The sequence below is a fragment of the Malaclemys terrapin genome, chromosome 5 (genome assembly GCF_027887155.1).
Source record: "Malaclemys terrapin pileata isolate rMalTer1 chromosome 5, rMalTer1.hap1, whole genome shotgun sequence".
Lineage (NCBI taxonomy): Eukaryota > Metazoa > Chordata > Testudines > Emydidae > Malaclemys > Malaclemys terrapin.
Window position 1 is genome coordinate 36,471,688 of NC_071509.1, and position 15,276 is coordinate 36,486,963.

Consider the following 15,276-nt stretch of genomic DNA (forward strand, 5'->3'; position numbering starts at 1 on the left):
ATCTATCTTAAACCTCCTTTGCTGCAGATTAAGCCCATTACTATTTGTCCTTCCTTCAGTGGACACAGAGTCAATTAGAGAGTCAAAGTGGGGGAGGTAATATTTTTATTGGACCAACTTCTATTGGTGAGAGAGACAAGCTTTCAAGCTACGCAGAGCTCTTCTTTAGTCCAATAAGATACTACCTCCCCTACCTTGTGTCTTTAATGTCCTGGGGTTGACATGGCTACAACTACACTGCATTTGCAGTAAGAACAATTAATCCCTGTCCTCTTTATAAGAGCCCTTTAATATGTTTGAAGACTGCATGCCTAAGACTAAGGTGCCCTCTTAGTCTTCTTTTCTCAAGACTAACCATGCCCACTTTTTTAAAACCTTTCCTCCTAGTTCAGGTTTTCTAAACTATCATTTCTGTTGCTCTCCTCTGGAATTTCTCCAGTTGGTCCACGTCCTTCTTAAAGTGTGGGACCGAGAACTGGATGGAGTACTCCATCTGAGACCTCACCAGTGTTGAGTAGAATGGGACAATTACCTCCTGTGTCTTACATACGACAGTCCTGTTAATATACCCCTAATATACTTAGATAAAGGGAAGAGTCAAATTACTGTAATTTAATAAGCATATATACTAATGTTGCTCACAGATGTATGGGGATAATCTTCCCACTTCAATCATATGATTAGGGACTAAATTATAGTAGCATTGCATTATTAAACTTGAACATAGCCTTGAGATTTAAGTATCCTCCATCTGGGACCTATATATACTTGAGAAGCAGAAAGCAAATTCTCATGTAAAAATCCTTTTTTTTTTTTTTAAATGACTTTCTTAAGACCGTTCAGATTTGTCAGCAGTACCTATAGCAATTTGCACCAGTCTGTGCAAGCTGTGACAGTATGCACTAACTGCGTTTGGGACTTCAATTTTGATGCTTCAATTTTGCATTCTGTTTGTTTATAGCAAGAACTGTACCTACGCTAGGTTTGCTAGAAGATTTCTAAAATGATTTCCCTGTCCAGTGTGTGCTAAAATACTCAGAGTTTTTTTTATGGGGGCTTCAAAAGGCAGTTGATTGTCTGCATCTGTTATGTCCACATCTGAAGAAAAGAAAGGACGAGAAATTGTTGCTGGTAGATTAATCTCTAGAAACAGTTTATCAGCAAAGATCCTTAGAGGTAACCACTTCATAAACTGTTAGATTAGTCTCTCTCTTTCTCCTCTCTCATTTATATCATTTAGAAATATCACTGCCAGATATTGCAACTGCTTGCAGTATCTTTGGGGACCATTCTGTATTAAGTTAATGAATGGTTTATGCACATTGTAGGCCAGGGATTGTATGCAACTTCAGTGGAGAGGATTATCTGAGCTCTTTCAGAAACTAAAATCCAGAGCTGAGGAAGAATGACTTAGGCAAATCACTGAGGCTGTGGACAGCTCCAGAGAGTTATTGCTCCCTGGGGAGGCTTGCATATACTGGTTTAAACTGGATTTTCGGAGACCTACAGCAAAGACAGGGGTTTTGGTCTACAGAGGCTGAATTTGAGGCAATTCAGTGCCTTCTTTTGATTCAATGGGCAGAAACTTCTGTCCATGAGGGGACCCAACCTTTGTGGAACAGATGTAAAATCTTTGGCTTACTAGGACCCCATGAGACTGATGGGGGATCCCTGATGTGATTTTAGTATGCACATAGGAACTTATTTTTTTAGTGTTTTTGTTTGTTTGTTTGTTTTTCTATATCACTTTTGCTCTAATACATTTATCTTGCCTTGTGAAGATTTGGTATACACTGTTGCAGCCCCTGGAGAAAAAGTTAACCACTGGTGTGGGATCCCAGTCAGGAGAAATCACAGTGAGGTGCAGAAAGACTGCAAGCTCAAACTCCCAGTCTGGAAGGAGAAAGACATGGGACGTTGCCTGAGAGGTGATGACTGATGGTCTGAAACCTTAAGTGGATGCCCTCGAGGGACCACGGAGGGAGGATGTAAATGCAGTTACCCCTGAAATTGTGACTCAATGATTTCAGTTTTTTGTATTAGTAAAATGAAGAGCAAAAATGACATGCAAGAAATTCTACTGTTGATGTAAACAATCTAAAGCTAATTTGTTTATTAGCTTGACATTTGTTTCTACAGGAGTTCCCCTTCCCTGTAGCTTTAGTCATTCTCTTATTGCTATCAAAAGGGCTGCAAGACAATTGTTTTATTATTTCTAACTTGCAGCTTTTATTTGAGTTAAAGGGATGATGATGAGGGGATAAAACTTAGAAGTGTGAATTCATTAGGCAAAATAAATAGCTAATGGTTTGAGTGTGAAGCATGGCTTCTTGTTTCTGTATAGAGTTCTCAAATTTATTGTAATTAACGGTATGTATCTTGGAGTGTCTTATTTTTTGTCTTGTTACATTGAGATATAGAAGAAGCCTCCATGTGTTGTTCTCCTTGTGACTTTGGAACTAAAACTCATGTTAATTAGGTGCATCAGAGCAGGTAACACTTGGCCAGTGCACATTTTTAATTAGTATTTGTCTTTTGAGCCATATAATTTAGCAATTAGATTGTGGAACATTGCCATCTACCAGATCTCTTATCTCCTGCCCAGTTCAAATTTACTACATACACTCATCAAAGTGAAACTGCACAGCCATAGAAGGTATTGTAGTTATTGAGCTATTTAAACTTAATCTGGTTGACTGAAGCATGAATAAAATTCCACTGCCTCCTAAGCATATCAGTGTTTGTTACTTGAAATACACCAAGTAAAATAAAACTCACAGAAAATGCAAGAATATGTTTTTGTTTTTAAACAAACATTTTCGGAAAATGCATTCACTGTAGTGTCTCTTAATTCGGTTGTGTTGCCAGAACTGACATGAGACATGTAGTTTCAGTATCTCTTCCAAGTCTCTTTCCTTGCCTCTGTTTAGGGACAGAATTGGGCACATACAGGGTGAGAGTAGGACCAGTTTACATATGAAGGTGTTGGGTGCGGGAAGAGAACACATAGGAGAAAGCTTGCTGAGAGAGTGAGTTTAGGAGATTTTTGATCGTGGCAGAAAGTTAAATCATGGTGCCCATGAGCTTCTGTACTAGGACTGGTGTTTTAATATATTGGATCTGAAAAAAGGTGTGAATACTGAGTGTGTAAACTTGCAGAAGACTGAATTAATTAGATTTGTCAAGACCACCGAGAACTGAAGAACTTCTGGGGGACCTAACCAAGGTAGGTGAATGGAGAAAACAGTGGCAGATACAATTTAGTGTTGGCACATGCAAAGAAATGGATGTCGAAGGGAATAACTTGAACTATATAGACACCTTTCTGGGTTTTAAATTAACTTTCACCTCTTTGTGGAGCACTCTATGTAGCGGTGGTATAAAAATAATCAATATTAGCATGTATGATAATAGTATGGAAAGAAAATATTATAATCCCACTCTAAATCAGTGGTATGACCCCACTTAGAGACAGTCTTCAGTTCTGGTTACCCAGTATCAAAAAGGTTTTAATAGGAATAAAGGAGGTTCAGGGAATGACAACAAGAATGATTAGGAGCATAGAAAAGTCTCATATGAAGAGAGATTGAAAAGACTGATTGACATGCATCTGATGAAGTGGGTATTCACCCACGAAAACTTATGCTCCAATATGTCTATTAGTCTGTAAGGTGTCACACGACTTTGTTGCTTTTTACAGATCCAGATTAACACGGCTACCCCTCTGATACTTGAAAAGACTGGATTGTTTAATTTAGACAAATTCAAGGGGACATGATAAAAGTATAGAAAATAAAAAACTGGAATTCTAGTCATTCTTTCTTTTAAAAGAACAAGGGTACATTCATAAACTTCATCTGACATGACATTGAAAAGTGCCATTCAAAACTGTTGGAAGGAAATACTACTCCACACAATGCACTTACCTGTGGCAATGGGATCTTCGTGCTAACAAGGCCAGGAGTTCAGCAGAACTTTTTCAAAAGGGCTAGGCAGTTATATAAAAACAGTATCTCATTTATAATATTAAAAAACAACAACAACAAAAAAAACCCCTAGCTTTGGATTAATATAAATCCTCATGCTTCAGGGTTTAAGCCAGTTTCTCACCAGTCATCACAGGGAAGCTGTATGATAGGGGTGATATGTTGGTTCTTGAAGGTGGGATACATGTCCCAAAGTCGGAAAATTCCTTATGTGGCAGAAGAACTGCTTTAATGGTAAAATATGATCAAGATACCATTTAATTATTACAAAAATTGCCTGCCTTTCCCCCCAAAATCTAATGAAAACATGCCTCCAATATTTTTTTAAGCAGTTAACCATCTGCTATAGGGCTAAAGGAACACGTCTGCTCATTCACCCCAAAAAACCAATATTGTGTCTGACAGTGTCATGGGTAGTGTTTCAAAATCTCAAATTGTTGGGTACTGCATTGGGAAAGTATTAACTAGGGGCAAATACTTGTTAGTGCCCTAAGACAGTTCCCCTGAACTTTTTGGAACTGTTATTGTGTGTTTGCGTTAATATATGCCCATATATTTTCTGTACCAGAACATATAGTTTAATGTCAAAGTGCTAAAAAAAAAAAAACCCAACCTTCATTGCCCATTTGTCATCTTTATAATTGCAGAGTTAACTCGGGACAAGAGATTCTGTCATTTACTTCCTGACTATTCTGTTTTCCTTCCTCTCTATTGGTGGTATTGTACAAATATCTAAAATGAGTAACTGTGTGGAGGATTAAATAGGGGAAGGCTAAAATGGTGCTGTAAATTGCTGTGACAGGGTCTTGTGCTGTAACTTGTATTCTGTGATGAATGGTTTTTGGATGTCTTTGCTAATTGAGTGGAGTTTGGGAGTAGATAGTTGACAAAGTTGTTCAGCGGCACCAGTAATTTTGTAAGTGTGGTTTGGTTTAGCTAATGTCAAATTTTGTGCACTTTGTGACGTTGCAGTCTATAAGATTTTATGAAAATATGCTAATGTAACTGGAATATGCTTCATGCAAAAGGTCTCTTGTAAGGTATCATTACAAAGCTTCAGAGTCCTTTTTCCTTTTGCCTCTATTACAAAGCTTATAATCTACTGAGTGTGATCATCCTATTTGTATAACTGTACCTCTCGTGTATCTGAAACTAGAAATATGAAATATAACTCTGAGGGCCTATTGTAATTATGCAAAGTGTGGGCCATTAATGGTGGTTTGGAATCTTGATGACTCCCATTAACCAGGACAATTGACTGCAGATGGCTCTGTTTTACCTGTAAGTCTTCCTATATACGTGTGCTGGCAGGTGGGTAATGAAGTCTTACAGTCACATGTGATCATGTCACCTGAACTGGAATCCATCTTCAACCTGGTGCTTTTCCATTGAAAAGGTGGGGGTGAGAACCCAGAGGGACAAAGAATTCCTGCCTATGCAAAAGATATATAAATGGGTGGGACAGAGAAAAGGGAGAGCCATCATGAAGAGTCCCCTAGCTACCACTTGAGCTGGAACAAGAGCTGTATCCGGGAAAGAATTGTGCCCAGGCCTGGAAGGTGTCCAGTCTGAGGAAATAACTTACTGAAGCATCTCTAAGGGTGAGATTATCTGTATTCAATTTGATTAGACATAGATTTGTGTGTGTTATTTTATTATGCTTGGTAACTTACTTTGTTCTGTCTGTCACTACTTGGAACCACTTGAATCCTACTTTCTGTATTTAATAAAATCACTTTTTACTTCTTAACTAACTCAGAGTATGTATTAATACCTGGGGGGTGGGAGGGCAAACAGCTGTGCATATCTCTATCAGTGTTATAGAGGGCGAACAATTTGAGTTTACCCGGTATAAGCTTTATACACGGTAAAACGGATTCATTTGGGTTTAGACCCCACTGGGAGTTGGGCATCTGAGTGTTAAAGATAAGAACACTTCTGTAAGCTGCTTTCAATGAAGCCTGCAGCTTTGGGGCAAGTAATTCAGACCCTGGGTCTCTGTTGGAGCAGACAGGCGTGTCTGGCTCAGCAAGATGGGGTGCTGGGGTCTCGAGCTTGGCAGGGAAAGCAGGGGCAGAAGTAGTCTTGGCAATTCAAGTGGCAGCTCCCAGGGGGTTTCTGTGATTCAACCTGTCACACACTTGCTTAGTGTTGATTGGCACATTTTAAACAAATCTAAATAAACTGTTAGTTTCCTTGTCACATGATGACTGGCTCTTTAAAAGGAGCTGTGTCAAACCCCACCTGTGACAAGCATAGTTTGCCTCTCCAGGAGGAGAAAATGAGCAAAGTCACATGACAAGCAAGTAATATAGCAAATCAGACCTTCTGCAGTGGAGATAAGAGAAGAAGGCTGGGGAGAGCTGAAGCAAAGATTCAAATAAGAAGCAGCTTTGGGAATTGCTGTTTGATAGAGAGCGGGGAGAGATTCCATGAGTGGTGTGTTTAATTTTTTTTTAATTTTATTTTTTTATAAACAAGAATTGGGTGACCTTTATTCTGATTGGTGACCTCAGAGATACATTCCACAGTCAGTCATCAGAGCACAGGTGATAGCTACAGCCCAGCTCCATGCTCTACACAAAGACGTGCTGCCTAGCACTCAGGCAGATGGCCTAGTGGTGCAAGCCTGCAGGGAGTACGAGCCAGCTAGGAAGGCTGGAATGTGGAGAGAGAGTCTGCTGGAGGAATGACTCAGGAGGGCAGAACTAAGAACCCAGCACGGAGACCAAGGGTGTTGTGAGCCAGCTAGGAACACAGAGTGGGAGTTTTTGTGTTTACCTGTCAACTTAGTTAATAAACCCAGACCCCAAGAAAGGGTGTTTCTCAACATATGAAATCCTATGTAGCCATTATTGTGGAACCCAAGTGGGGGAAACGGAGACCGTGACTAGCCTGAAGCCAGATGGGGTAGGTCCTGCTGCTATATTCCTAACTGGTGAACTGTGGCTGGTCATAAGTTAATAAAAGTACAAGTACTGTTTATGTTAGCGTGTTCGGACTCACTTAACAGTTTTCAGGTACAAAACTAAAAATAAAATTATCTCAGCAGAGCATAAAGCTGCTTACAAAAGCCACAATCCATGAGACAACCTGTGTCCATTATTCATGTTCTTGTTTTTACCTCATGAGATAGGAGAGCAACAATATCTATTGATCAAAGAATATTTGTGTCCACAGCAGTGTTTTTATATAAGAGAAAAATAATCTTATGCCTGTTTAGTTCTTGTCAATTCTTGTTCCAAAAATGCTTTTCTTGTGGTATGAAAAAAATTACCGGAGGTCTAAACCTAACAGCTAGAGGGAGGTGTGTATGAATAATAAACTTGGCAACTCCATCGGTAAGGTTTAAGTGTTACAAATTAGTATGAGAGCTTGACTTCTTACCACTGCTATCTACTAGAAAGAAGAAGGATCTAGACTGAGCAGGATGGTGACTCTATTTTTCATATCAGCCAGTAGTGTTGGATTAGTAGTTGTCTAAAAAGTCTGAAGATCAAGCTAGCCTCTAGCTGCTCAGAGGGAGGGTTTTATTTACTTTAAAACTCCTCCCAGAGCCTTCTGACTCCTGGGATCTGAGCATAGAGTAGCAGGGGAAACCACTATTGTTCTCCAGATTTTAATTTGTGTGGTCCTCCTTTATTAATAGATCTAATGTTTGCTTATGCTTAGAATTTTCCCAAGCCTCTGCAGTGTGAAATTGACATGTTAGTTTCTGTGCTGCCCATCTTGTTGTGAATATCAGCAATTAAACTGGCCAGTCTTGTTAAAGCGTGGTTCTGCTCTGATCAGTGACTGTAAAATTGGCATTGTGTGTATTCCCTGAGTATGTCAGTAACTAAATTTTCTCAGTCTGTACAAATTGTTTTTCAGCCCTGCAAAGTAAATGTGGAATCTGGAAGTGAAACTTTTTTTATGTCTCATAACCATCAGGTGCAGAATATTCATTGTTTGGTTAACAAGTCTGATGTGTGAGGCTGAGGGCAACTACCTTGCTGTCCTGGAGCTGCATTGGCTCTGCTGTATTAATAGAATAAAAAGGTGTCAAAACTTACATTGGTTAGTAAAATAAGCAGATACAGGAACCAACTGAGGAAAAATAATGCATTCATTTGCTGTCACCTTTCACAGCAGAACCACAAATGAATTTCTTTCTGGTTGGCAAAGCTATGGTCCACATTAAATTTTTTGAGATGTCTGACTACAAACTTGGGAGAATGAAACTATCCATCTACATTTCTGTTCACATTTGGAATGTTTCCAACTATAATGGCTAGAAACTTTGATTAAAAAAAAATGAAAAGGCTTAAATTATTCAGAATTGATATCATTAAGTCCTACAATCACCAGGGAGGCCTCCTATTGGCCATGGATTGGATTTTTTTAAAGCCCAGTTTTCATATATCTGTATGGTGGTCTTCTGCTTTGATGTTTAAATCGGGAGCACCCTTCAATAGCAAAAAAGCATTTTCAGTAAATTCTGATATTTATAGACAAAAACTTGCTATATCATTGTGCAGTATGATGATTGTAACCTATAGCTTATTTTATCATTATTGCTCCTTAGCTTGAGTCTGGTTCTCTTTAAGAAAGGGATATTGAATATTAGTTGGGCCTTACCAAATTCATGACTGTGTGAAATGCGTCATGGACTGTGAAATCTGGTCTTTTGTTTACTTTTACCCTATACTATACAGATTTCACAGGGGAGACCAGTGTTTCTCAAATTAGGGGTCCTAATCCAAAAGGGAGTTGCAGAGGGGTCACAAGGTTATTGTAGGGGGATTATGGTATTGCCACCCTTATTTCTGCACTGTCTTCAGAGAGTGGTGGCTGCTGGCCAGGCACCCAGCTCTGAAGGCAGTGTCTGGCCAGCAGCAGTGCAGAAGTAAGGGTGGCAATATCATACCATGCCATCCTTACTTGTGCGCTGCTGCTGCTGGTGGTGGCACTGCCTTCAGAGCTGGGCTCCCAGCCAGCAGCTGCCGTTCTCCGGCCGCCCAACTCTGAAGGCAGTGCTGCTGCCTGCAGCAGCGCAGAAATAAGAGTGGTAATACCACAACCCCCCTACAGTAACCTTGCAACCTCTCCTCCCCCCCCCCCTCCCGAAAAAACAAACTCCCTTTTGGGTCAGGACCCCTGCAGTTAAATTTGAAATTTCTTGGTGTTATAAGTGTCTGAAATCATGAAATGTACGATTTTTAAAATTCTATGATCATGAAATTGACCAAAATGGACCATGAATTTGGTAGGGCCCTAAATATTAGGCAAAAGTACTCTCCCGCATCTTTTATTTCCTTAATTCTGTTATGTAAATTGAGTGCACTAAAGTACTGGAAATTCATAGAATAAATAGCTTAAATCATGACAAATGCATGTAACAGTTCAGGCACCTGTTTCTTTTACCTACTAAAGTTCTGACAGCCCGGCAACTGTTAGTACAAGGACTTTGCAGAATAATCAAGCATTGTAGCTTGACCAACACATCTTGTCCAAAAGTTAAAACGCCCTGTTATGCACACTGGTTCTGAGCTTTCTCTACACCTGGCATGACAGCTTGTAACAAAAAACTTGGCATGCTTTAAAAAAAAAAAAAAAGGGGGGGGGGGGGGGGGAGAGGTGGGGAGGCAACACCTGCTCACCTTCATGGCCATTCCCAACTTTTATTAATCTTTCCCATCAGTTTCTCAAACACAAGTTCTTTCAGAACTGGACCTGCCCTGTATCTGTAGAGTGGATTGATTTTAAATCACTAATGTTGATCAATCAGGAAACATTAATTTTAATTATTTTCCATTTGTACTTTAGAACCTTACTTTAGGAAAATAATTTTCTCATTGACTGGCATAACCATTGAAATATGTTTTGATTATTTACAACTAAATACAGCTTTTACACTAACTTTGGTTCTTTTTGCTAACCAGGAGATATGCTATAACAATGCACAATTATTTCAGCAATTATGTGTCTTAATATGTAGAAATTAAGACTATATTTTTTTGTTAAATGTTTCTTATTTTACTAGATTAACTATACTGATGCTTTGTATAAAATTGCATTTGTATGGAAATGGGAATTAAAAACTGCAAAAACATTTTAAGTTTTATTAAATAAAATTACCTTAAATAGAGGGGAAAATGAAACTAAGTTTTCTGCACAGTATAGTGAAAGTACTGACACGGAGCGGGGAAGCAGTAGATGAATAGAGTTGACTCATAGTAAACTGAAAAATGATACCGATACATAATACAGTACGTATGTGACATGCCATTTTAAAAAGTGAGTAAGAAGCTGTTTTTCCTTTCATTCTGTATATAGAAAAGTAGCCTGTAATGCATTACTTTTTTGAGGACTTACTGATTCAGCATGTCTTTTATTTAAATGATTTTAATAGATTGGGTCTTAACAGAGGTTGTCATAATTCCAAATTTAATTTTAAGCAGGTTTATTTTTTAAAAGGAAAGCATACTATAAGTGAAATTAAAAAATTCCTCAAATTGAAATTGAATAATTTTTATTTAAGAATTATCCCCCTCCCATGTTGTGTACTCAGTGTTTTACATTAAACTCAGTGTCTGTCAAACTCTGTGTTTGGTGTTTATGGTGAGCCACTCACAAAAGCAAAAAACTTTCATCTGCTGTAGTAAACCAGTCTGGTGCAGTATAGTAAGAATAAGAAATGTAAATAATCTGCTCCAAAAATCCAAAATATCAGGAATTTTGTTAGTTGTCTCTTAATGTATTTCATGCTCTCAGGCAACAGAATAGTTTCTCATATTTTGGAAACTGTATTTCAAACTGTTCCATTTGAGGTCTGAACTGAAACTTAATGACTTCATTTTATGGAAGTGAAAGCCTGAGAGTATTTATGGAATACCGAATGTTCTTATTGTTGATGAGTCGTGTTGTGCTTAAATTCACAGCTGTCCAGCACATAATAAAGGGGGAAGCATGCTTTTAATTACTTTATGAAACGTCATATCACCCGAATGATTTTATATTGTGTCTACAACTAAGCCCACTGGAAACTATGGCAGCCTATGGAGTAAAACTTCAGATTCCTGGCTTCAGCCAAGCCTTCATAGTTCAGGGCCCCAATGACATCAGAGTCTACTTGTGGGACATTCTTCACCTGAAGGGACCCTCTTGACTCCTTCATTTCCCACAAAGGGGCAGGAGGATCCGGCTCATCCCCAGATGCACCACAAAGGGTAGAGAAGAGAAACTGAGGCGCACAGCTGAAGTGGCTTGCGTAAGGCCATAGCAAATTGTTGGCAAAACTGGATTGGAACCCAAGTCTCTTTACTTCTGGTACAATGGCCTGTCCACTAGACTGTGCGGCCTCCAGAGCATGTTGGAACGAGAAGTATGCATAATATAATCCGTGACATTATCCTGTACTCTGGTACCCTATTTCCTTATATTAGTTTCTTTCATTTGCTACATAACACCTTTTAAACAGTAAACCCTTTGGGGCAGGTACTGTTTTTTAGATCTTTTTGCAACCTGCAGCGTGTTTTATAGCACCCAAAAGTGTGCTAAGCAAATGATGATTCATTGCTCTTGTAGAGTGGCTACAGAATCCGTTTGAGGTTGAAGTACTGTGAGCATCTTTGAGTATGTCTTGCTGCTTCTGTCAGTTAGCTTTAAAATGTTACAGGATTGGGTTTAAGTTGATCAGTAGTACAACCTAAGCAGCTATAATTAATGTGTTATTCAGAGATAGGTAGGTGGTAACCTTTTTGGTATCCTCATCCGTAATTTACTCTTGAAAAGTGTGAGGACTTAAAGGCAGAAGTAGGAAAGGAGGATAAAACAGATCTGAAAAAGCAGAAGCTTGCCTGAAAAATAATGTTGAAATCAGTTATGAAGTTATGCCTTCAGTTATTTTAATTAAAAAAAATGTACACTAGATTTCTATAGAGCTTTTAGCTGAAAAGTTGGTTTGCAATTATAAAAATGGTTAGGAATTTCTTCAGAATGTCTTATGTGGGGTTTTCTTGGATGGCCTGATAACAGCCAGCCTAGAAACACTGTGGTGCTCCCCGCCCTGGTGTCTTTTTTTTTTTTTTCCCCCCAGTGTTGCCTTAGTTGCTTTTCTGTTCTGCCTTTGTGCATGAATGTCTCAAACCCAGTTCAACCGGCCTCCTAGCCTCGCATTCAATTCACTACTAGACTTACTCCTGTGTGATCCAGACAGTGACTCACATCAATCAATTGCCTTCTCCACCCCAACAATTAAAGTGAGTCAAAAAAAAATAACATAACTTCCTCAAGATCATTTTTACAGCTTATCAGTGTGTGGATTTTATACTGCAAACTCTCTTGCACACCACTGCATAACAAATTTACTTGAATTTTTGATTGGACAAATGCTGAATAGGTTTCAGATGGGTATCTAAATTCCCAAGCAACATAAGAATGGCCATTTTGGGTCAGAACAAAAGTCCATCTAGCCCAATATTCAGCAGATGCTTCAGCTGGAATAAAGAGAATAGGTAATCATCAAGTGATCCATCCACTGTCACCCATTCCCAGCTTCTGGCAAACAGAGGCTAGGGACACCATCCCTTCCCATCCTGGCTAATAGCTATTGATGGACCTATCCTCCATGGATTAATCTAGCACTTTTTTGAACCCTGTTATAGTCTGGGCCTTCACAATAGCCTCTGGCAAGGAGTTCCACAGGCTGACTGTGCATTGTTTGAAGAAATACTTCCTTTTGTTTCTTTTAAGTCTGCCACCTATTAATTTCATTTGGTGACCCCCATTTTTTGTGTTATGAGGAGTAAATAACACTTCCTTATGTACTTTCTCCATAGCATTCATGGTTTTATTGACATCTGACATCTCTCCCCCCCCCCCCCCCCGTCATCTCTTTTCCAAGCTGAAAAGTCCCAGTCTTATTAATCTCTCCTCATATGGAAGCTGTTCCATACTCCTAATCATTTTTATTGCTCTTTCTGAATCCTTCAGAAAATGGAAATCTACTTAACCAAAGGTAGGGGATGGAACATAAACTATGTTAGATTTGATCCCATGCCTATCACACCATGCCAAGTTATCACACTTGAGTGTCTAAAATTAAGCTCCATAGTCCATTTTGGGCATCTACCTAAGTGGCCAATTCCAGTTTATCTTCTTTGAGATGGGCAACCACATTTGCACGCAGTATTCAAGATGCGGGCAGACCATAGATTTATAGAGAGGCAATATGATATTTTATCTTATAATTGATCCCTTTTTTAATGATTTCCCAACCTTCTGTTAGCTTTTTTGACTGCTGCTGCACATTGAGTGGATGTTTTCAGAGAACTATCCACAATGACTCCAAGATCGTTTTCTTGAGTGCTAAGAGCTAATTTAGACTCCATAATTTTATACGTATGGTTGGCTTATGTTTTCCAATGTGTATTACTTTGCATTTATCAACATTGAATTTCATTTGCCATTTTACTGCCCAGTTTAGTGAGATCCCTTTGTAACTCTTCGCAGTCTCCTTTGGACTTAAATATCTTGAGTAGTTTAATGTCATCTGCAAATTTTGCCACCTCACTGTTTACCCCCTTCTCCAAATCATTTATGAATATGTTGAATGGCACTAATCCAAGTACAGATCCCTGGGGAACACCACTATTTACCTCTCTCCATTCTGAAAACTAACCATTTATTCCTACCCTTTGTTTCCTATCTTTTAACCAGTTACCTATTCATGAGAGGACCTTCCCTCTTATCCTATGATAGCTTACTTTGCTTAAGAGCTGTTGGTGATGGACTTTGTCAAAGGCTTTCTGAAAATCTAAGTACACTGTATCCTCTTGATCCCCCTTGTCCACATGTTTGTTGAACCCGCTCAAAGAATTCTAGTAGACTGGTGAGGCATGATTTCCTTTTACAAAAACCACGTTGACTCTTTTCCCTGCAACAGATTATGTTCAATGTGTGGCTGATATTTCTGTTCTTTACTATAGTTTCAACCAGTTTGCCTGATACTTACTGGCCTGTAATTGCTGGGATCACCTCTGGAGCCTTTTTAAAACACTGGTGTCACATTAGCTATCCTCCTGTCATCTGGTACAGAAGCTCTTTTACATACCACAGTTAGTAGTTCTGTAGTTTTCACTTACAGTGAGAGATGAGGGATATGTGAGAGAGACTCTGTTGTGAGCTGTGTGCATACAGGGTATGTCTACACGTCAGTAAAATACCTGGGGCTGGCCTATCTCAGCTGAATCGGGCTTGTGGAGCTTGGGCTATGGGGCTATAAAATTGGAGTGTGGACATTTGGACTCAGGTTGGAGGCTGGGCTCTGGAACTCTTCCCATTCATGGGGTTCCAGAACCTGGGCTCCAGCCCGAGTGTCTACACTGCAGTTTTATAGCTCGCGTGAACCAGACCAGCCACAGGTGATTTATCGCAATGTAGATGTACCCATAGAGCTCGAGAAGCAAAGATTGGGCTGTCATCAGTCCATATGGCTCTGAAACTCTAACAGAAATAGCTTGAAGTGTGCATGCTAGTTCTGCTTTCAGGCTATGAGAACTGGAAAGAACTGTTATCACCACATGCATTTGTTGCTTCTGGAAACTGTGAATAACATTTTGTACTTCAGAGAGGAACGTAGTACAAAGTTGTAAATTGTGATACTGTCACCCGCAATTGCTCAGCATCATGGAACTGTTTGGTTTAGTCACAAGTGATAGAATACTCTTCTGCCCACACTTTCTCTACAAACTAATGCTATGCTGAAATTGTTCTAATTCTTGCAATACTAGTCAGCTTTGATTGCCAGTGAGATTGAGGTACACTTCAAAGAGCGTGGATGATGGGCAGAATTGGTTTCCTCTCCAACTGTCCGAGATTTTCCTGCCTTTCATCAAAGTAACTGACTGGCTCAAGGAGGGATCCAAAAGAACCCAGCTTTTTCAAGAACGAGTAGGGTCCTGTAGTCTCTTGTCTGCAGCTTGTCAGGAGGCTGTGATTATTCCCCTCTCAAGAGGACTTCGCAGAAATTTTCCAGTCTATATTATACTCTTCTTGGGGCTCCCTTGGGCTAATATGCTCTACTTGGGGCTACCACTGAAGTCTGCTTAGAAAATGTAGGTAGTGCAGAGTGGGAGCCAAACCCAAACATGTGCTGAAGGTTTTGTGCTTTTTCTTTTTGCTTCTAGGGAAAATCTAATGTGTGGGTGACAATTAGGACTGCTGAAAGTCTGCAGGAGTACATTTTTTTAATTTGAAGTTATTAACCATTGTCTGTTTGGAAAGATGATTTCTCTGCAGTAGAACA

The 15,276-nt window shown here is 39.4% G+C and overlaps 1 protein-coding gene across 1 annotated transcript in view; it reads left to right on the plus strand.

The window, feature by feature from the left end:
• STIM2 (stromal interaction molecule 2) overlaps positions 1-15,276 on the plus strand; it is a 150,857-nt gene that overhangs the window by 11,379 nt on the left and 124,202 nt on the right. The gene's annotated exons all lie outside the window — the stretch shown is intronic.